The following is a 22,718-nucleotide window of genomic DNA, read 5'->3' on the forward strand; positions in this document are numbered from 1 at the left end:
TCTAGAAATTTATAAATATTTTCACTGTATGCTTTATGATTATAAAGTAACATGTGTTTGGCATTAAAAGTTAAAAAATACAATAAAGTATAGACAAAAACAGTCAGCATACTGACAATGTTTATCTCTGGTGGTTTATAATTAAACTCATACTCCAAGCCACACATCTGTTTAATTGGAATTACATTGAGCTTACATTTTAGCTATTTATACACTTAAATAAATGCATATATCTTTAAACTTGCTTTACTGTATTAGACACATAGTGCATGTTAATCACTGAATAAAATAATTTCCCTCTTATCTACTTAGTAAGTAGCTCTTCAAGGTGTTCCCATAAAATAAAAATTCTGGGACAACTCACATCAATGCCTGTGCATTCCACCGTCTATCAGGGTAGACTCTCATAACTCACTGTGCTTGGTAAAATTAAATTTAGTTGAGAGAGTTGCTTGCCTAAACCAGCAGTGACTCTCCCTCACTCCACTCTCAGGATTTGTAAGTGACTCCTATGGCACCCCATTCCGGTACTCTTGCCTGGAAAATTCCATGGATGGAGGAGCCTGGTAGGCTGCAGTGGGTCACTAAGAGTCGGACATGACTGAGCGACTTCACTTTCACTTTTCACTTGCATGCACTGGAGAAGGAAATGGCAACCCATTCCAGTATTCTTGCCTAGAGAATCCCAAGGACGGGGGAGCCTGGTGGGCTGCTGTCTATGGGGTCGCACAAAGTCGGACACGACTGAAGCGACTCAGCAGCAGCAGCAGCAGCCTAGGCTGTTGCTAACTAATGTTGGACTGTGTCCCTATGGTGTGTTTATTGCTGCTTGATGTGAGGTTCCCAAGCCAGTCTAGTGTAATCGGCCCGCGTAGAAAGGAAGTTCAAATCTCAGCTCTACAAAACATTAGCTATAAAAATTCAGGCAAATTGTTTCAACTCTCTGAGTCTCAGTATCCCCGTTAGATTGTTTTGGAGGCTTACTAAATCATTCCATGTAAAGACCTTAGAGTAGGACCTGGTAAATGGGGAATGCCCAGTACTTGTTACACAGTATTATTGGTGTTGTCATGGTTGTTGTTATTATCATTTCTGTTGTTATCATTATGTTTACTAACCACAAAAATGCAATGAAGAAGGATGGTATATGAGACTGTATTTATTTTCTGAATCAAGTGGGTCAGTAATTGCAAGATACAGGGAACAATGAGAAGAGACCCAGGAACAACCACTCTGAGGAAAACACTGACTGAGGTGTAAATTACGGAGCTGACCTTTTAAATCAGAAGAAAGAAAGAAATTAAAGATCATATTAAAAATATTGAACTTTATTTAAGCCCTGTGCTCCCAAAAAGCAAGAATGACTGGGAAATCCCCAACCCCCAGGTTTGTGTTCCAGGCAATGGATAACCACAAGGGACCCTGGTGCCCTGAGATCTTATGGATCAAGAGTCATCTCCATCCTTCCTCATGACTTCCATAAGGCTCCGATTTGATGAGTCCCTGCCTCCATTAAACCCTGATTCCCTTCCCTCCCTCTGACTGCAATAACCTGAATACGGTTTTGTGTTCGGCGGCTCAGTTGTGTCCAACTCTTCGCAGCTCCGTGGCTGTAACCCACAAGGTTCTTCCATCTGCGGGATTTCCCAGGCAAGAATTCTAGGGCGGGTTGTCATTTCCTCCTCCAGGGGCTCTTTCCTACCCGAGGATCGAACCCGAGTCTCCTACATTCACAGTTGGCTTCTCTGACACTTGTGCTACCTGGGAAGCCCTATAACTCGAATACTATTTTCTATTTTCTTTTGCCTTTAACATGTGTCACAAAGTTCTCCACGCTGGGTCCCCTTTCGGAAGAATAGGCTGGAAGCAGGGCCCAGAGCAATCTTGGACGGTGCATGGGATGTCAGGAAGAAGGTAGAAAGCAAAGATTTTATTCCTGTTTGTGTGTGAGTCTGTTCATTATACTATCCCTCATTTCACAAAATATATGCATTCCAGAAATGCACTTTTTCTACTGCCTTAGGGACTGCTATTAGAAAATCAGAGATCTCTGGGAATCATAAAATCCTGAGATGTAATAAAAGCAGACACTTAAGAAAGCAGTAGTACCACTTTTTATACTCATATATTTAGGAGAAATAACTCTGCTTCTATAAAACCCTAACAGTAATACTCTCAACTTTGATACTCTTACAATACTCACCAAATAAGTCATACAATGCAAACACTGAAAGTGAACCCCTCAGGTAGATTTCAGGCTCCAATGGTCTGCCTTCATTTTGGATCTTTTCTCCAGGTGGGCCATAAAGTTAGGAATTTGGCACTCTTTGTCTATTTAGTTCAGTTATTATGTCAGTGGGGTGCAGAGTCCCTATATTTTTATTATGTTTTCCTTTTATTTTACCCCTCTGGGTTAACAGTTGAGAATCCCCACTTTTAGTATCTAGGATAACTAGCAAATATAGGTGCTTTTCAATAGTATTTTATGAAGTGGAAGGAATTGTTTGGTTTGTTATCCATCTCTTTATAATTGTTTGCAGGTTTTGAAGATTTTTGGAAACATTTTAAATGGAATTTTTAGTCTTGCTCCAATTTTATAAACTGATATAATAGAAATAGTGTAGCTTGCATTTGGAGAATTATTCTTTCTTAAAATAAGCCTATACATTTATGTTAGTTTTAATAGAACCTGAATGGGAAACACAGCCAGAAGCAGCCAATAAATTGCTTTTAAGCCAATACTGTTGAGCACTTATTCTGTGCCAGGCACTGCTCAAATATACGTATTACTAGCTTTAATTCTCACAGCCTTTGTAAGACAGATACTCCTGATTATCTCACTGTACAGAAAATGAAAATGGTCACAAATAGGTCAAGTACATTGTTCAAGGAATCTGAGTTAATAAACGGTGCTGGGAATGATATCTAGTCCATTCGAAACTGTTTACTTTCTACATTCACTGCAGGACTATAACCATGTTGATATTCTGTTTCTGTCCTGGGCTCCAGCTCTATTTTCTCTAGTCCATATTTTTCTCATTTTCTGCTTATTTAGTCATTTTCATGGAAAACATCCGCTAGTAACTTCTTGATTAAGATACATAACATGTATATTATTTTATACATCACAAATGTAATTAACAAGTGTGACCAAATGTGTTTTTTTTTTTTAAAAATCAGCTTTGTTGAGTAGAGAGCTCTAGATCAGAAATCATTTTCCTCCAGAATTTTGAAGACATTTCCCACTGAATCCTAAATCCCAGTTTTGCTATTGAGAAGTCCAAAATCACTTTGATTATCTTTTCCTTTGAACATGACTTGCTTTTCTGTTCCTTTTCCTACTTGGATGTTTTAGTTCTTCTCTGTCCCAATGTTCTGAAAGTTCAAAGTGAAGTGCCTTGAAACTCTTTCAGCATGGAAACTCATAGACTTCAGCTCAGGAAATTTTTATTAAAGTATGTCATTGATGATTTCCTCCCTTCCTTGTTATCTCTTTCCTTTCTATAGTTACTACTATTTGAATAGTAGGTCTCCTGGACTGGGCCTGCAATGTAATTAGTTTTTCCTTTCTATTTCCCATGTTTTTGTCTTTTGCCTATATTCCTGTATGATCGTCTCTGCTCTTAATGTCAGTGCATTTATTGAGTTTTTCACTTCTACAGTCTTGTTTCAAATTTCCCAGACCTCTTGTGTATGAATGTGATATCTCCTCTTGTTTAAGAATATCAATAATATTTAAAGGTTTCCACTGTTAAAATCCTCTTTCCCTCAAACTGCCTTATCTATTTGTTTCTTTTGGTTTCTCTCTTTGGTATTGGGGAAGATTCACTAGAGAAGGAAATGGCAACCCACTCCAGTATTCCTGCTTGGAGAATCCCATGGACAGAGAACTCTGGTGGGCTACAGTCAATGAAGTTGCAAAGAGTCAGACATGACTGAAGTGACTTAGCATGCACTTTGGTATTAGAAGCATTCTTCAGATGTTTGGTAATCTCTACACTCCATGGGACTGCTAAAGAGTCTGACGTGACTCAGCAACTAACAACAATAACAAATCTTCCTACGTTATTCATATTTCAAATAAAACAATACAGTGAGTTCTCAGAAGATTCTCTCTTGGATCCCAGTCAGAAGTCTGATTACCATGAGACCAACATGCTGGAGAGTCTCTGTACAGATACACTGGCCAAAAAATGTAGCTGAGCCTGCCTTTGCAGTCATCCTGTCAAGGTGCCAGATGAGTGAGTGGAGCTTACCTTGGCTCAGTTGTGGCCTAAATAGCATGGAGCAACCTTGGTCAACACCACATGAAACAGAAGACTCATCTAGTCAACATTCTGGCTAAATTCCTAGATTTTGAGATATGATAAAGTAGTTGCTATTTTTAGACATGAAGATTTCTGTAATTTTTACACAGTAAAGGATAATCAAATATTAGCTTCATACGGACTAATAAGGCAAGTGTTAGTCAATCAATCGTGTCTGACTCTTTGTGACCCCATGGACTGTACACCACCAGACTCCTCTGTCCATGGAATTCTCCAGGCAAGAATACTGGAGTTTGCAGCCATTCCCTTTTCCAGGAGGTCTTCCTGACCCAGGGATTGAACCTGGATCTCCCATACTGCAGGCAGATTCTTTACTGCCTGAGCCGCCAGGGAAGCCCTGGTAATAACTAAAATACTGGTGTGTTAAAATGAATGAAACTTCAATGATGAATTAAAAAATGATGATTGGGAATTCTGAGTGTGAGTGGGGCTCATGACTGAAGAGTTAGGGCAGGATGGTCTGGCTGTTCTATTCCTCCAAGAAACAGTCTATTTTCCCCAATAATTATTTATTTGGCCATTATTTAAAAAATAAGTTTATATTTTAGCAGTACATGTACCGAAAAATTACAAAGTCAGTATAGATTTGCCATAAATTCCATACCAGTATTTCTCATTATTAACATATTACATTAGTATGATATATCTGTCACAATTAATGGGACAATATTGACACATTATTATTATTAACCAAAGTCCATACATTATTCACATTTTCTTAGACTTGCCAACTATCCTTTTCATCTTCTAGATCACATGCAGGAGACCACATTAGTTGCCATGTCTCTTTAGGCTCCTCTTGGCTGTGAAATTTTCCCAGACTTTCTTTGGTTTTAATGTCTTTGCTAGTTTTGAGGAATATCAGGTATTTTATAGAATGTCTCTCTACTGGAATTTGTCAGATGTTTTTCTCCTGATTATCCTGGAGCTGTAAATTTTGAGGAGGAAACTATGGCGGTAGAAAGCCATTTTTGTAACTGCATATTAAGAAGGGTCCATACTGTCAACATGACTTGTCACTGTTGACACTGATCTTGATCACCTGGCCGAAGCAGTGTATGTCAGGTTTATCCACTGTACAATTACTTGTTTTCTTTTCACTTCCTATAGTTTCCTCTTTGGAAGGAAGTCATTATGAGCAGCCAGTAATTTCGGAGTGGGGTGTTATTCTCCACCTCTTGAAGGCACAGAATCTACATAGATCATTTTAGAGTACTTCTGCACAGGAGATTTGTCTCTTCTCACAATTATTTATTTATTCAATCACTTATTTATGTCAGTATGGACTCACAGATATTTATTTTATGATGCTCCCTCCTTTTCTTAGATCTTTCCTTGTACGTTAGTTATAGTCCCCAGGAAAGAGTTGCATGGTATTCTGACTAGAGGATAAAATCTTGCTGTAAATACACTGGAGTCTCAGTGGAACATGAGGTCTAAGTTTGGGGTCTTGCTGTTTAATATGCAAATATTATGTATCTAACCCTCAGATGTATTTGGTAACCCCTAGTACAAAGACCCTGTTTTAATTTCTCCAGAGAATGAAATCAAATTATTTTGCTTAGTTTAGTTCAAGGAGAGTCAGCCAGAGGCATGCAGAGAGGAAGGGATCTAGGGATTTAACTCACTTTTCACATCATTCAAACAGGTTTTCTTATTTCAGTTGCTCCTTCACTTCAACCTTAATCTTTCCCCTACTTTCAGTGGTATATGGTGCTGCCAATTCCTGAACAGTTTGTAAGAAGACTTGGCTTGTTTCTCAGGTTTCCTTGTCACTGGCTTAAGCTTCAGCATTTTCATGTCTGCTAAATCAGTTTCATCACAACAAACTATGGGAAATTCATATAGAGATGGGAATACCAGACCACCTGACCTGCCTCCTGAGAAAACTGTATGTAGACCAGGAAGCATGAGTTAGAACTGGACATGAAACAACAGACTGGTTCCAAATAGGGAAAGGAATAGGTCAAGGTTGTATACTGTCACCCTGCTTATTTAACTTATATGCAGAGTACATCATGAGAAACACTGGGCTGGAGGAAGCACAAGCTGGAATCAAGATTGCCGGGAGAAATATCAATAACCTCAGATATGCAGATGACACCACCCTTATGGCAGAAAGTGAAGAATTAAAAAGCCTCTTGATCAAAGTAAAAGAGGAGAGTGAAAAAGTTAGCTTAAAGCTCAACATTCAGAAAATGAAGATCATGGCATCCAGTCCCATCACTTCATGGCAAATAGATGGGGAAGCAATGGAAACAGTGACAGACTTTATTTTGGGGGGCTCCAAAATCACTGCAGATGGTGACTGCAGCCATGAAATTAAAAGACACTTACTCCTTGGGAAAAAAGTTATGACCAACCTCAGTCAGTTCAGTTCAGTTCAGTTGTTACTCAGTCCTGTCCGACTCTTTGCAACTCCATGGACTGCAGCACACCAGGCTTCCCTGTCCATCACCCCCTCCTGGAGCTTACTCAAACTCATGTCCATCGAGTTGGTGATGGCATCCAACTATCTTATTCTCTGTCATCCCCTTCTCCTCCCAGTCTAGGATGGCATAACTTTTCTTCCAAGGAGCAAGCGCCTTAGACAGCATGTTAAAAAGCAGAGACATTACTTTGCCAATAAAGGTCCATCTAGTCAAATCTGTGGTTTTTCCAGCAGTCATGTATGGATGTGAGAGTTGAACTATAAAGAAAGCTGAGCACCGAAGAATTGATGCTTTTAAACTACGGTGTTGGAAAAAACTCTCGAGTGCCTTTGGCAGCAAAGAGATCCAATCAGTCCATCCTAAAGGAAATCAGTCCTGAATATTCATTGGAAGGACTGATGCTGCAACTGAAACTCCAATACTTTGGCTACCTGATGCAAAGAACTGACTCATTTGAAAACACCCTGATGCTGGGCAAGATTGAAGGCAGGAGGAGAAGGGGCCAACAGAGGATGAGATAGTTAGATGGCACCACCGACTCAATGGACATGAGTTTGAGTAAACTCCAGAGTTGGTGATGGACAGGGAAGCCTGGCGTGCTGCAGTCCATGGGGTTGCAAAGAGTTGGACATGACTGAGCGAATGAACTGAAATGAAATCAGCTTCACTCATCCATCTCCTTTACAGCTTTCAAAATTGCATTTGCTGTCTTCTCCTATCTTATTCTCCCCATCTCCCTCGTATGTTGATCTTTAGAGACAATCAAAAATTCCTTTACAGCAGGTTTAGTAGAGTCTGGGGGAGAGTGAAATTGGAGGCTTGTTTAATCCACCATCTTTTTGCAGATACGCTCAGGATTACAGACTTAGCTCCATGAGACCAGAGGTTCCAACTCACTCATCCTTGTATCCTCATCACCCCCACATGTGCTTGACAAAAAAAAAAAAAGGAGGTAAATACTAATTGAGTCACTTAAGTGAAAACAGGAAACAGAATTGGAACTCAAATACACATCTAAGTCCACATCTGAACTTCTGCTCCATCCCAGTTATAAAGTTTGTATTTTCAGCATTTAAAATGGAATTTGTCATCCATAAGATCATGCAGATCAGTACTTTTCAAATTTTTTATGTGTGTACAAAATTTGGATTTTGTGGATTTTGTGTGTACAAAATGTGGATTTCTTAAAGTGCAGATTCAATTTTAGTAAGTCTGGATGGGCTGTCTCTCTGCTGGTCCAAGAACCACTAACTTGTACAGCAGGAATGTTTGGTAATGGATATACAGCACTGTGTATCCTGGCATTATAAAATGCCATTTCCCATTTCATTTCTTTGTAAAGTTAAATTTTGTCAAAATCTGGGCTTGGATTGCAAAAGTTGAGTTTTCTTGGGAAAGGAAGGACCAGGACCTCAAGTCAACCTACTAAAGTAGAAACTACTCAATAGATTCCATCAAATATGCATAAGATTGTGAACTGTGGAGAAATGGCTGGGAATAGGAATTATAACAGACTACATACATGTATGTATTCATATATATATATATTTATACCTTACCTTATACCTTCCTTATACCCAGCTGATTTAAAATGGCTTATCTATGCATGCTAGTAATATTTATTAAGAGAGACAAGGAAATCAAGGCAAAGGGGAATGGATGATAAGAAATATAAAAGTAAACTAATGTTGAGGTTAGTACACAAAATATATGCCATGGCTTCTGCAAACTAATGACAAGCGTATCTTAAATATTTCTATGGTCAGTCAGCACAAAAATGGATAGATACACAGTCATTTACATCAGTTGCTATGGCTAAGAATACATTTTTTTAGTTTACTTTCACAAAGAAGAGGCCATATAATGTTCATGTAATATCGTCAAGGACACCTTGAGAGTAATAATCTTATATGGCCACTCAGATAATATACACTTGTTCAGGCATGAATTTAGGTGCTGATGATGGAGAGATAAAAATAAATAACCTTTCTTAAAGAGTTCATGATTTTATGGGGATCCTAGGAAATTTTCAAGTAGCATGTGTCCAATAGAAGTACAAAATTTCCTGGAAGCCCAAATGAAGAAATTAATTCAGCCAGGGTAATGAAAGGGGTTTGGACTGTTTTATGGAGTAAGAAATAAAATCATGCCTGAATAAAGTATATTAAAGGTTGCCCAAATCACTAAAAATACAAAACCTTAATCTAAGTGGGTTCTTCAGTGTGGTCAGTAGAAGTAAAAACAAACAGAAAAATAAAAGAAACAAAAGAAAATATGTGCAATTAGGGAGTTCTGGCAACAAATGTGTAGATATCCAGCTCTGGGAGAGAGAAGTTCGAGGAAACCAATATCTCTTTATTTGCAGTATAAGTCAGGAACACACATTTCTGGGCACCCAATGTAAGGGCAATCCCAGAAGCAAGGTTCACAGGAGTTTGGCTGCAGCTTCTGGAGCAGTCCAACAAGCTAGATGAATGGTCATTACCAGTTTTGGTTCCTAGATATATTTGAAAATATGACTAATGCTATTTAACCTCTCCTGAGAAAAACCCCAGATGTACACACATGCAAAGTATTAATTTGGACTTAGGGATTATAAGAACATTACAGACCTTTTTAAGACTTCCTTAGATCTAAGTAAAAAACAAATTCAATGTAATGGATGTATCAGGCTATCATTATAACTTGAGATTGGGAACAACTTAGGTATTCTTGGAAACTTCTTTTATTTCAATTGTATGCTCATCAACTGACATTCTGATTGTAGAATATCAACAAGTTAAGGTGGATGACAAATTTCATGAAGCCCATTACGGGAACCTAAGCTTAAGAACACTCAGGCTAAGGCTAATGTGGTGGCCGAGAGTTGCAAAGGTCACAACATCTTCGATTTTTTAAAATCCCAATCACATTTCATTTGTGTGTACTTTTCTTATGACTTGCACTACCTGGCATTTCTGCAGACACAGTAATAGTGGCTTACTGGAAGACCTCAAGCTAAAAACTGGAATCTTGCACTCTTGCTTCACACTGAGACCTCAGTGAATAAAAGATAAACAGTAAGTACTTTATCAGTGTACAAATATTGGGCCCAGCAACAAGTGTGCAACTCTTTGTACCTTCCTAGGAAATGCAATTACAAACTTCATGGGTCATGAAAATCTATACATTCAGTCAGTTTGACACAATTTTGACCTCAGGTAAACTTACTTGCAGTTCTTTTTCTTCTTCTTGAATGGATCACAGACTTCTCTCACAATTAGAATAGTAGCTAATATAGTATATCTCATTCTCTACCCAGGTCCCCAGAATCTAAAAATGGTGGCTCACAGAGAGTGAGATGCTAAGTGGTGCCAAGCATTTCTCTGTACAATATTTGACTATTATCTCAACGAAACTGTCCGCATCGGACACTATGAGGAAGGTGCTATTAAGATGCTTATTTTACAGGAAATCACAGGTTATGCAACTTGCCCAAGTTCATATGGCTGGTAAATGGCAGAGCCAGGTCAAAACTCAGGCCGGCTGATACTGCAGGCTGTGCTGTTCATTATTTCACTATAGTCTCTCTCAGAGGCCCTCACTGGGCAAAGATAAAAATCAAAGTATTAAAAGAATGGATACATGATAAAAGTGGGAATAATGGGGGAAGCCAGTTACATAATATTACTTGAATTCAATGGGATTCTATGCTGTCATTAAAATGTAGATTATAGGAATATTTTTAGTGGGGTAAAATATTCACAATATATTGCTGAAAGAACAGAGCAAATATAACTGCACAGTAAAACCTATTTATACCTACAGACACACAGAAACAGGAACTCACAAGCATGAATAAAGGATATATATCAAAATGTTAATCATGATAATTGCCAAGTGGTGGGTAAATAGGTAGTTTTAATTTATTTTCTCAAGAACACTTTGCTCCTGATCTTTGCACAGCTGGTTCCTCTTGTTTTTCAGAGCTTAGTTCAAATGTCACCTTATCAGAGAAGTCTCTCCTGACTTGTTGGTGTAAAGCAGACAGCTATCGGTGCTCTCTTTATATTTCTATATATGAGATCATGCTATCACACTTCAATATTTATTATCTTTCATTGGTAATTTTTATATTTTTCACTTTTCTATCATTTCCACTATAATTAATCTCCATGTCCCTCTTACTCACTTCTCTATATTCCCAGGATTTAGAAAGTTGTGTGAGAGCTCTGTCAATATTTTTTTATTAATGAGTGAAAAAATGATAAATGAACAAACAATATATGTACAATCTAACAAACTCAAAACATGTCATTTTACTAAAGTAAACCTCAACCTCAAATTTAACGAAGGGAAGTTCACAGATTCCCACCCTCCATGTATCCCTACCTGGAGCACGATTAACTGGGTAGCACAGAGCTACGGTAGCCAGGCATCACATGGAGGAGATGCTCCCTGCTCTTAGAAGATTACATCTAGTGAGTCTGAAAGACTTTTAAACAAGTTGACCTTTGAACAACGTGGTCCACTTATTCACAGATATTTTTCAATAAATACATATTAAGTATTACAATGCTCAGGCAGGCTCCCCTGGTGGTTCAGATAGTAAAGAATCTGCCTGCAGTGCAGAAGACCCGGGTTTGATCCCTGAGTTATGAAGATCCCCTGGAGAAGTGAATGGCTATCGACTTCAGGATTCTTGCCTGGAGAATTCCATGGACAGAGGAGCCTGACAGGCTACACTCCATAGGGTGGCAAAGAGTCAGACACAACTGAGCAACTAACCCACACACACACTACTGAATCCAGGGGTGCAGAACCTCTCCTACATAACTTTAATGTTATATGTGGGTTTTAAACTGCGTGGAGGGAGGCTGTCCCTAACTTTCACATTGTTCAAGGGCCAACTGTAATTGTGTAAAGACAAAAGATACATAATATAAACTATAGGGACTCACAGGAAGAACTACTTTTTCCTGAGTTACTTTTCAAAGAAAATAACTCATTTGTTTTCAAATTATCACAAAATTACAAGAGCAAGTCTCATGGTAAAGGTAATGATAGGAAAACAGCAATAAATGATTAGGGTTGACCAGATCTTCTCTGTTCATTTATAAACAGGTTATGAGCAAAGGGTGAGTGAGCCGCCTTTGCATTTGGATACGAGTGATTTATCTTAACAGGAGTTTTGGGAAAGTAGACAATTCGTTTAATGGTGGGGCATAGCTGAATCACTTTTTCCTCAGAGAGACAGTTTTTTTCTCTCCATATACTCTATACTTAACTTGTACTTCTGACAATGCCTATGGAAAGAAATAGCAAGGAAAGTCTAGGTTTTTCAACTTTGATGGCATTCTAACAATAGGCAAAGCTATTCCACATGGGAAACATTATGATGTGGAGGAAAGTTGGAAGATTAATAATAATTACTAATTTAGCACTGAACTTGAAGAACAAAAGTATTCTGCTTTAATTGCTACACTCTTTCCTCTACCTCTTTCAATAAAACCATTATGAATCAAAAGTGTTCTCTTGGATTATGTTTTGATTTTAAACGAATACATGTACCCAAGATACTAGGTCTGATATGCTAAACTTAAAAGATTAAAAAAAAAAAAAAAACCACTCTCTGTATCAAGACTTTATTAGCATAGTAGAAACTAGTAAGGTTTGCCCAATTCACCTTTGGAATATGTTCTCAGTGCCTTCGCTTTAACACTGTGCAATAGTCCCAGAAATTTTGAAATGAATTAAATTATATTCCAGATAATATAAGGTATAATTGGGAGAAAAGGTCTATTCATTAAGAGACTACAGGATTACAACTGTGGAACAAGGGGTCATATGCCTTCCTTAGCACAAAGATATGATTTGGAGAAAAACACCACTGCAACTGCACACAGGAACTATAAGAATACAAGTTCGGGGCAAAGGCTGCCTTACAGCCTTACGTGGTCAGACCAGTAGGCATAAAAGCAACAAACATGGAATTCTTTTCATGCATTTTGTGGAAGACAAATTTCTCATCTAGAAGGAACAATAGAATCACTTAGCACAGTCCACTAACATACAAAAATGAGAAGTAACTGAGCAAGTTCAATCAAGAAAGCCCCACAAAGGTTGTAAGTCTTTATCCAATCAAACTTCTGAAGTTTGACTAGGAGACCTAACCACTCTCAAATCTCAGAGAACCAAAGATATCATTGCTTCTCACTCATGGAATTGACCTATGGGCTCGGAGGCCTTCCGAGTTGCTCCAGGGTCATACTAAAGTATTACACTCTTATCCTACACTAATCCTGTCTTCAGAGAATCATCCAGGATATACAGTCTTTGTCTCAAACCTTGAGCAGTTTATTTGATTAAATCATTTGGGAAAACCAAATCTAAATATATATCTTCATATGTAAGCATTTTAAACTAATTAAAATGTAAATAACTTAGAAAACATTTTAGAGATTGATTTACCACCAACCATATTTATAAAAGCAAATTACAGTTGTGAACAAGTTTCTGGCCAAGAGAAATCTGAAAACACCAAATGAAAATGTAAAAATATGAGGGGAAAAACAGAGTCAATATTCTCCATTTAACTGCAAGACTACAGAATGGGTGGGCAATGAAGTTGTTTATAACAGCTACAGATTGCTGTAGACATGAAGATGACCACAAACACACTCAAAGAGAAAAATTTACAACTGGGGTAACAGTTGAAAGTTTTACAGAAATATTCATTTTGCACATGCAAACAAAGGGTGATTATTTTCATTTGAAAACTTTCCTCCTCATCTTTATCGGCAAAGACCTGACTGACTTTTGCTAAATCTGAGGGGATAAATCAGATGACAGTCTTCAGAAGGATGCAGAGATTCTGGGTTTTGAAGGGAGAGTTAGAAAGAGGACTTCCTCCATGCAGCACGTCAGGGTCATTTACTTCCCACGGACCTCTGACTTCGCCTTCGGGGTTTCCATTGGGTATGGTGTCCCAGCCCACATTGTCTCTTTTCCACTTGAAAGCAGAGGATGGTTTCTCTTATTGGGAGCAAGATAGTGACAAACTCACTTTCATATATGAAGCCAGCTCTGGAATATCATCATATGATAAAGTTCTTATACAAACAAAATGAGACTTCATCTGTTTTGTGCTTATTTTTTCCCAGCAATAATCAAGAGGTGCCATCTTTTGAAATACTGCATTTGCTTCCCCATTCCCTGATTCTCTCTTTTACAGCTGTCAATTATTCGTTGAAGTTTTTGTCCCCTCCTACTCTTTCTCCTTTTTTCAGTGTGTTCCTTTATGTTTCCTTGAGGTTCATTTTTTGCAATTTGTCTTTCCCCATTAAGAGTTGTTTTTTCCCCGCGGCATCTCTCTTTCATTCCTCTCTGCTTTTTCAAAACCTTCCCCAGCTCTTTTCTTTAACTTCCTTCAACTTGACTTTCCTAAGTTCAATAGGAATTGGCTTCCCACAGATTGATTGTATTCATTTTCTGCTCTATTTCAGTTGAAAAACAATAAAATGGAGGATCATTTTGCACCTGATAGTTCCTAGTAGTTTTGCTAGAAACTCACCTTCAGTCCAGTACTCATAATGAGCTTTATGAACTACGGTAATTCAATAAGTAATAGAGAAAAACAACCAACAAAAATTTGGCAAAGTATATTTGATGGTATTTTTTCTGGTAACAATGAAACTGGGAATGATTTACAATTAGTAATCAAAGGCAAAAGGACAGTAAGGGTAGAGAATCAGCATTGATCAGGCTCATTGATTGTTTTTTCATAATAAATAATATTCCTTCACACAAGGAGGAATACAAGCTGTGGGGAAAATGTGGATGATAGAATCTGGAATTAACCTTCGTGATGGAGCATTTTACATCCATTCACAGACAGGATACTTCTGTAGATTCCACGAATGAAGAGAAAGTTTTTGTTAGTTTGTTTGTTTGGGACAGGAAGATTGAGAAATTGAGACAAACATGTCTCTGGACTTTCAATACAAGGATCCGAAGCTTCTAAGCTTTTACCTACATGAAAAGAAAAATCATGGCAAAACCAGGGAAGCTCATACATGCAGCTGACACATCTGTACATCAGTTCAGTTCAGTTCAGTTCAGTCACTCAGTCGTGTCCGACTCTTTGCGACCCCATGAGTCGCAGCACGCCAGGCCTCCCTGTCCATCACCATCTCCCGGAATTCACTCAGACTCACATCCATCGAGTCCGTGATGCCATCCAGCCATCTCATCCTCGGTCGTCCCCTTTTCCTCCCTCCCAGCATCAGTGTCTTTTCCAACGAGTCAACTCTTTCCATGAGGTGGCCAAAGTACTGGAGTTTCGGCTTTAGCATCGTCCTTCTAAAGAAATCCCAGGGTTGATCTCCTTCACAATGGACTGGTTAGATCTCCTTGCAGTCCTAGGGACTCTCAAGAGTCTTCTCCAACACCACAGTTCAAAAGCATCAATTCTTCAGCGCTCAGCCTTCTTCACAGTCCAGTTCTCACATCCATACATGACCACAGGAAAAACCATAGCCTTGAGTAGACGGACCTTAGTCGGCAAAGTAATGTCTCTGCTTTTGAATATACTATCTAGGTTGGTCATAACTTTTCTTCCAAGGAGTAAGCGTCTTTTAATTTCATGGCTGAAATCACCATCTGCAGTGATTTTGGAGCCCCCCAAAATACAGTCTGACACTGTTTCCACTGTTTCCCCATCTATTTCTCATGAAGTGATGGGACACATGCCATGATCTTCGTTTTCTGAATGTTGAGCTTTAAGCCAACTTTTTTGCTCTCCTCTTTCACTTTCATCAAGAGGCTTTTTAGTTCCTCTTCACTTTCTGCCATAAGGGTGGTGTCATCTGCATATCTGAGGTTATTGATATTTCTCCCAGCAATCTTGATTCCAGCTTGTGTTTCTTCCAGTCCAGTGTTTCTCATGATGTATTCTGCATATAAGTTAAATAAGCAGGGTGACAATATACAGCCTTGATGCACTCCTTTTCCTATTTGGAACCAGTCTGTTGTTCCATGTCCAGTTCTAACTGTTGCTTCCTGACCTGCATACAGATTTCTCAAGAGGCAGGTTAGGTGGTCTGGTATTCCCATCTCTCTCAGAAGTTTCCACAGTTTATTGTGATCCACACAGTCAAAGGCTTTGGCATAGTCAATAAAGCAGAAATAGATGTTTTTCTGGAACTCTCTTGCTTTTTCCATGATCCAGTGGATGTTGGCAATTTGATCTCTGGCTCCTCTGCCTTTTATAAAACCAGCTTGAACATCAGGGAGTTCACGGTTCACATATTGCTGAAGCCTGGCTTCGAGAATTTTGAGCATTACTTTACTAGCATGTGAGATGAGTGCAACTGTGCAGTAGTTTGAGCATTCTTTGGCATTACCTTTCTTTGGGATTGGAATGAAAACTGACCTTTTCCAGTCCTGTGGCCACTGCTGAGTTTCCCAAATTTGCTGGCATATTCAGTGCACTTTCACAGCATCATCTTTCAGGATTTGAAACAGCTCAACTGGAATGCCATCACCTCCACTAGCTTTGTTCATAGTGATGCTTTCCAAGGCCCACCTGACTTCACATTGCAAGATGTCTGGCTCTAGATCAGTGATCACATCATCATGATTATCTGGGTCGTGAAGATCTTTTTTTGTACAGTTCTTCCGTGTATTCTTGCCACCTCTTCTTAATATCTTCTGCTTCTGTTAGGTCCATACCATTTCTGTCCTTTATTGAGCCCATCTTTGCATGAAATGTTCCCTTGGTATCTCTAATTTTCTTGACGAGATCTCTAGTCTTTCCCATTCTGTTCTTTTCCTCTATTTCTTTGCATTGATCACTGAAGAAGGCTTTCTTATCTCTTCTTGCTCTTTTTTTGGAACTCTGCATTCAGATGCGTATATCTTTCCTTTTCTCCTTTGCTTTTCACCTCTGTTCTTTTCACAGCTATTTGTAAGGCCTCCCCAGACAGCCATTTTGCTTTTTTGCATCTCTCTTCCATGGGGATGGTCTTGATCCCTGTCTCCTGTACGATGTCACAAGCCTCATTCCATAGTTCATCAGGCACTCTATCTATCAGATCTAGGCCCTTAAGTCTATTTCTCACTTCCATTGTATAATCATAAGGGATTTGATTTAAGTCATACCTGAATGGTCTAGCGGTTTTCCCTAGAAAACCCCACGCCCAAGGTAAGAGAAACCCAAGTAAGATGGTAAGTGTTGCAAGAGGGCATCAGAGGGCAGACACACTGAAACTATACTCACAGAAAACTAGTCAATCTAATCACACTAGGACCACAGCCTTGTCTAACTCAATGAAACTAAGCCATGCCTGCGGGGCAACCCAAGATGGGTGGGTCATGGTGGAGAGGTCTGACAGAGCGTGGTCCACTGGAGAAGGGAATGGCAAGCCACTTCAGTATTCTTGCCTTGAGAACCCCATGAACAGTATGAAAAGGCAAAATGATAGGATACCAAAAGAGGAACTCCCCAAGTCGGTAGGTGCCCAATATGCTACTGGAGATCAGTGGAGAAATAACTCCAGAAAGAATGAAGGGATGCAGCCAAAGCAAAAACAATACCCAGTTGTGGCTGTGACTCATAATAGAAGCAAGATCCAATGCTGTAAAGAGCAATATTGCATAGGAACCTGGAATGTCAGGTCCATGAATCAAGGCAAATTGGAAGTGGTCAAACAAGAGATGGCAAGGGTGAACATCGACATTCTAGGAATCAGTGAACTAAAATGGACTGGAATGGGTGAATTCAACTCAGATGACCATTATATCTACTACTGCAGGCAGGAATCCCTCAGAAGAAATGGAGTAGCCATCATGGTCAACAAAAGAGACCGAAATGCAGTACTTGGATGCAATCTCAAAAATGACAGAATGATCTCTGTTCATCTCCAAGGCAAACCATTCAATATCACAGTTATCCAAGTCTATGCCCCAACCAGCAATGCTGAAGAAGCTGAAGTTGAATGGTTTTATGAAGACCTACAAGACCTTTTAGAACTAACACCCCAAAAAGATGTCCTTTCATTATAGGGGACTGGAATGCAAAAGCAGGAAGTCAAGAAACACCTGGAGTAACAGGCAAATTTGGCCTTGGAATGCAGAATGAAGCAGGGCAAAGACAAATAGAGTTTTGCCAAGAAAATGCACTGGTCACAGCAAACACCCTCTTCCAACAACACAAGAGAAGACTCTACACATGGACATCACCAGATGGTCAACACCGAAATCAGATTGATTATATTCTTTGCAGCCAAAGATGGAGAAGCTCTACACAGTCAACAAAAACAAGACCGGGAGCTGACTGTGGCTCAGATCATCTGTACATCAGAATGTATCTTCTGTTAGTGCTTAGTTGCTCAGTTGAGTCTGACTTTTTGTGATACATTCAACTGTAGCCCACCAGGCTCCTCTGTCCATGGAATTCTCCAGGCCAGAATACTGGAGTGGGTTGCCATGTCCTCCTCCAGGGGATCTTCCCAACCCAGGGATCAAACCCAAGTCTCCCACATTGCAGGCAGAGTCTTTACCATCTGAGCCATCAGGGAAGCCCAAATCTTCTGTTTAGCAATACGTAAACTCAACGTGAATCTCAGATGGATCAATATAAGTCATGACCCACTCCTGCTGCCTCAGTGTAACTGGTGAGATTTTGTGGGTATATGGAGGCAGAAAGCCAGAGCCCAAGTCCTTTCTCAAGACCACAGTCAATGAACATTATAAAGGATACTAATCTCTCTATCAGATTTTTCTTAGATGTTGGCTCAAGATCTAATGAATGATAGGAAACAGTAACATGAATTATGTTATGTTTGTCATTTACATCTGTTAAGCATCTAAGTCCAGATGTACTATATGTAGCATGCTTGCAGATATGAATAGGGTTTTGATCTATTCCTTAAGGGGTTAAAAATCCAGCTGGGAGATGTGGAAAACCTGTCAACAAATCTTATTATTTGTACATGACATGTGTCTGTATCCCAACTTTTGCTCTGGGAACTTTAAGGCATTCCGCGAAACAGAAATCTAGCTAGAATGAAAGGTGCTGGTTTAGACCTTAATTAATTATTTCTGTAAATTTTTCAGATGTTTAATTCACTTTTGTGATTTATTTACGGGGAATAACTCAAATGATATAGTAGGCAACTCCAGGATTTACTAAGAATTGTCTACTAATAAAATGAAAAATGCATATTTTTTAATTATTTAATTTCCTATATGAGTGTTCAGTTAATTTGGATATCAAACATATTTGGTTCACTTGTTGAATTACATAGTGGCTGATCTGATTGTTTGATCTGATTGTTTCTGTGGATAATGACAATCAGTGTATCTTTTCTGTGTCTTTTGTATCTATAGAATTCACCTTAGTCAAATGGTAAGAGTTCACTACTTTTTTTTAAGTGCAGTTAAGGCATTTTTAATGAAATGAAAGGATGCCCAACTGGTGGGGAAAGAACCAGAAAATACTGTTCAAATGAATACTATTGAAGTACATTTGGAAATCTTAAACCATTTTTAGGAGATGTGGAAATTCACAAGTACAAAAATACTCACATTTTAAAATAAAGTTGAGAAAGAAAGTTCTTTTTAATATACCTCTTCTCAAAGTAGGAATCAGTATCTCTAGAAAGGCAAAAAGTTGAGTAGGCAAATGTTTCCAGTGTTTGTGGATGTTACCTGTGCAGACACTTGCTCATGAGGTAATTAACAGTGAAATCTTCTGCTTTTCTTTTTTTAAATGATGGAGACATACAGAAACATAAGACATTTTTATGTTTCTCTGGTCTATTCTTTAGGAGATTTAATTTCATTTTAAGAAACATGTTGTTTAGTTGCTCTGTCATGTTCTACTTTTTTTGCAATCCCATAGACAATGGCCCTCCAGGCTCCTCTGTCTATGAGATTTTCCCCGACAAGAATATCAGAGTGCTGTTTCCTTTTCCAGGGGATCTTCCTGACCCAGTATTGAACCCCTGTCTTCTCCATTGCTACATTTCCTGTAAAACCACTATTTTTAAAGATCAGCTTCATAGATCACACTGCTTAGCATCTCTGCCAGAAGTTTCAAAGCTTTACTGTCAGCTGTTCAACAGGTTCCTCAAAACAGCTTTATTTTCATTATCACAACTGGGCCAAACAAGGTGTTCTAAGCTTGTGGACTATTGTTATTGGCTTGTTTCAGTTTTTAACTTGAATCTCTGATATGACTGCAACTGTCATATTTTAACATTCACTCATCATTCAATAAACATTTATGGAATGTTTCAGGGAGCGTGGTAAGTTTGAGGGGTCACAAGAGTGAAGACGGAATTGTCACCCTAACAAGATCATAGCGTAGTGGAAAAGGAGTCATGTTGATTGAACAACTATGATCAACCAGACTTCCTTTTATAGACATTTCTTCATCATTTCTCCCAAGAAAACAATGAAGATGCTCAGAGAACTTAGTCAATGTCACACAGCTGGGAAGAAGTTTTAGTGAAATTCAAACACCTGAGTTTCTGACTCCAGAAATCAGACTTTTCTCCAACTAAATGGTTTCCCTGTAAATTGGTGGAGCAGTTTCTTACTTTATGCTGCATGAATGTTCACATTCCCACCATGTTCATGGGTAAGAGGTTAACTGTATTTGTTTCTGTTACTTATGTTCAAAACAAATTCTCATAATTGCGTTCTGATCTGTATCAGGTGATATAATGAACAAAGTTAAGAAACACCTGCACTGCCATCTATTTAGAATGAACATTGGAACACCAAAGAACAAAATTCCACTTCAATATTCCAAAGAACAACATCATCTAAACCAGCAGTCCCCAACCTTTTTGGCACCAGGGATTGGTTTCATGGAAGACAATTTTTCCACATAGGTGGGGGCAGAGTATGGTTCAGCTGGTAGTGGGAGCAATGGGCACCATGGGGAGCGGCAGATGAAGCTTCACCTGCTTGTCTGCTGTTCATCTCCTGCCATGAGGCCAGGTTCCTAATAGGCTGTAGGGTATCGGTCCAAGACTGGGCATTGAGGAGTCCTGATCTAAATGACTACTGTCCCTCTATGTGAGGCCAACCCCATCATTACAATTGCATGAGGCATTTCTCCTACTGCTTGGCACAAAAACTTAGAGAAGAGATTCAGATAGTATATTTCTTCAGCTAAGATTAGGAAGTAGAATAAGAACGCAATATAGAAAAAGAGGAAACATTTTAATTCTCACTTTCCTATGATACCTGCAAGAAAAGAACATTAAACAACATGTCACTAATATTTTTGCTCAGTGCCATTCATATGTCACCCAAGTTAACTAAACACCTTTCAGCAATGTGACAACATTCCTGGGTATTTGTCAAAAACAAATGTTCAGGCTACTGAAAAATATAAAAATCACAGATTGAATTTGGTGAGTTCATAGATGTGCACGGAAAGGCAAGACTGTGTAAGATTATGTGACTATATACTACATCCATGATATCCCTTGAAAACCTTAATAAAATGTGAATTCATAGGACCTTGATATTTGGCAATGGGAAGTGCTGATAAAGATTTACTTAGCAATTCAGAGGAGTGTCAGATAATAGAGTAGGTACACAATATAATTAGAAATACTGAACTTTCTTTTACATACACAACAGCCTGTGGCAAAGCTCTGCGTAAATCACGAACATGAGAGTGGAACCGCACTGCATTTCATGAACGGCCTCCGGCCAAAAAAGACAAATAGGAAAGGTCCTGATTAAATATTTGCTCAGAAAATACCCTCTGATAATATACTGCCAATTTCCTACCTTGGGTAAATAGCATCCCCCTCTTCCAAAGTAAGTAGGTCTCTGCTATATTAGATTTTATTGACAAAAAGGAACTCTGGCCACAGAATACACAGCAGTTATGTGAAGGGTATGGCGCAGCTTGTCTCAAAACATTGTCAGTGTGACCTTTGGCGAGGACCCAGTGGAAAATCACTCTCTCTAAAGGAAACCAACACCCCTTTCTCTATAATCCTGCTAGCACGATATGGTGTTACTGAAGCAAGCTCTGCTTCCAGTGGCCGCAGCACAAATTGCCTCATTTGGCTTGGTCACTGGAAGGATGAATGCCAGGTGGAGATACGCACACATGAGCATATGCAAGGTTTCCATGGAAATGCTACTTGTTATGCCTGAACGGCCTTGAGGACACATCCAGCCATGCGGGGATATGCCATCTTTTTCTGGAGGTCAGCCCAGTGAAAAGTAAAACCTAAGAAACTCACCATACTCTGGATTCTATGTGTTCATCTGGAGGCTGATTAAAAGGACTGGATTATCAATCTCACTTTCAACATTTATTATATTCTGAACACCACTTCCTGATATTCTTGCATGGCAGAGTCCAAACATGAAGATGACAAGCTCTCCCAAGCATACTAGGGGAACACTCCCAGTAGTTTCAAACACCATATTTTACGGAGACAAATGTTCTAGGCAAGTGTGCCCAAAACCATGGTTTCTGGCCCATCACATGGCTGCTCTATCTAACTGACATTCTCTTCTCCTTCACTTCATATATCTGCCACTGCCTCCTTCTCGATACCTGTCTCTCAATACAAAACGTATTGGTCTATGATCCAGGGAATCACTTGGAAAATAATTTGGCTCATTAAGAGTCCTGCAAGCTGGCATTACTACACAAATGCCAAGGTTATCAGTATCTGGATAGAAAGCTTAGGTTGACTAAATCTCAACAGTATAGGTACAAATATAGGTTGCAAAAGTTCTTACAGGAACTGGTTTGTACTTTTAAGTAGCACTTAGTCACTTAATGACTGATTGGAAAGAATAACAATACTTATTCAATACTAAAACATGTACTACAAATGTTTCTCTTTGAAAAATAAAATTTCCCAGATGGGACAAGAGATACTTGTAATATATATCATTGAATGTGTTAGAAATACAATTTGAATAGGGGCAT

The 22,718-nt window shown here is 38.9% G+C and overlaps 1 protein-coding gene across 1 annotated transcript in view; it reads right to left on the bottom strand.

Moving 5' to 3' along the window:
- LSAMP (limbic system associated membrane protein) overlaps window positions 1-22,718 on the bottom strand; it is a 694,888-nt gene that overhangs the window by 334,736 nt on the left and 337,434 nt on the right. The gene's annotated exons all lie outside the window — the stretch shown is intronic.

Source organism: Budorcas taxicolor, chromosome 1 (assembly GCF_023091745.1).
Source record: "Budorcas taxicolor isolate Tak-1 chromosome 1, Takin1.1, whole genome shotgun sequence".
Lineage (NCBI taxonomy): Eukaryota > Metazoa > Chordata > Mammalia > Artiodactyla > Bovidae > Budorcas > Budorcas taxicolor.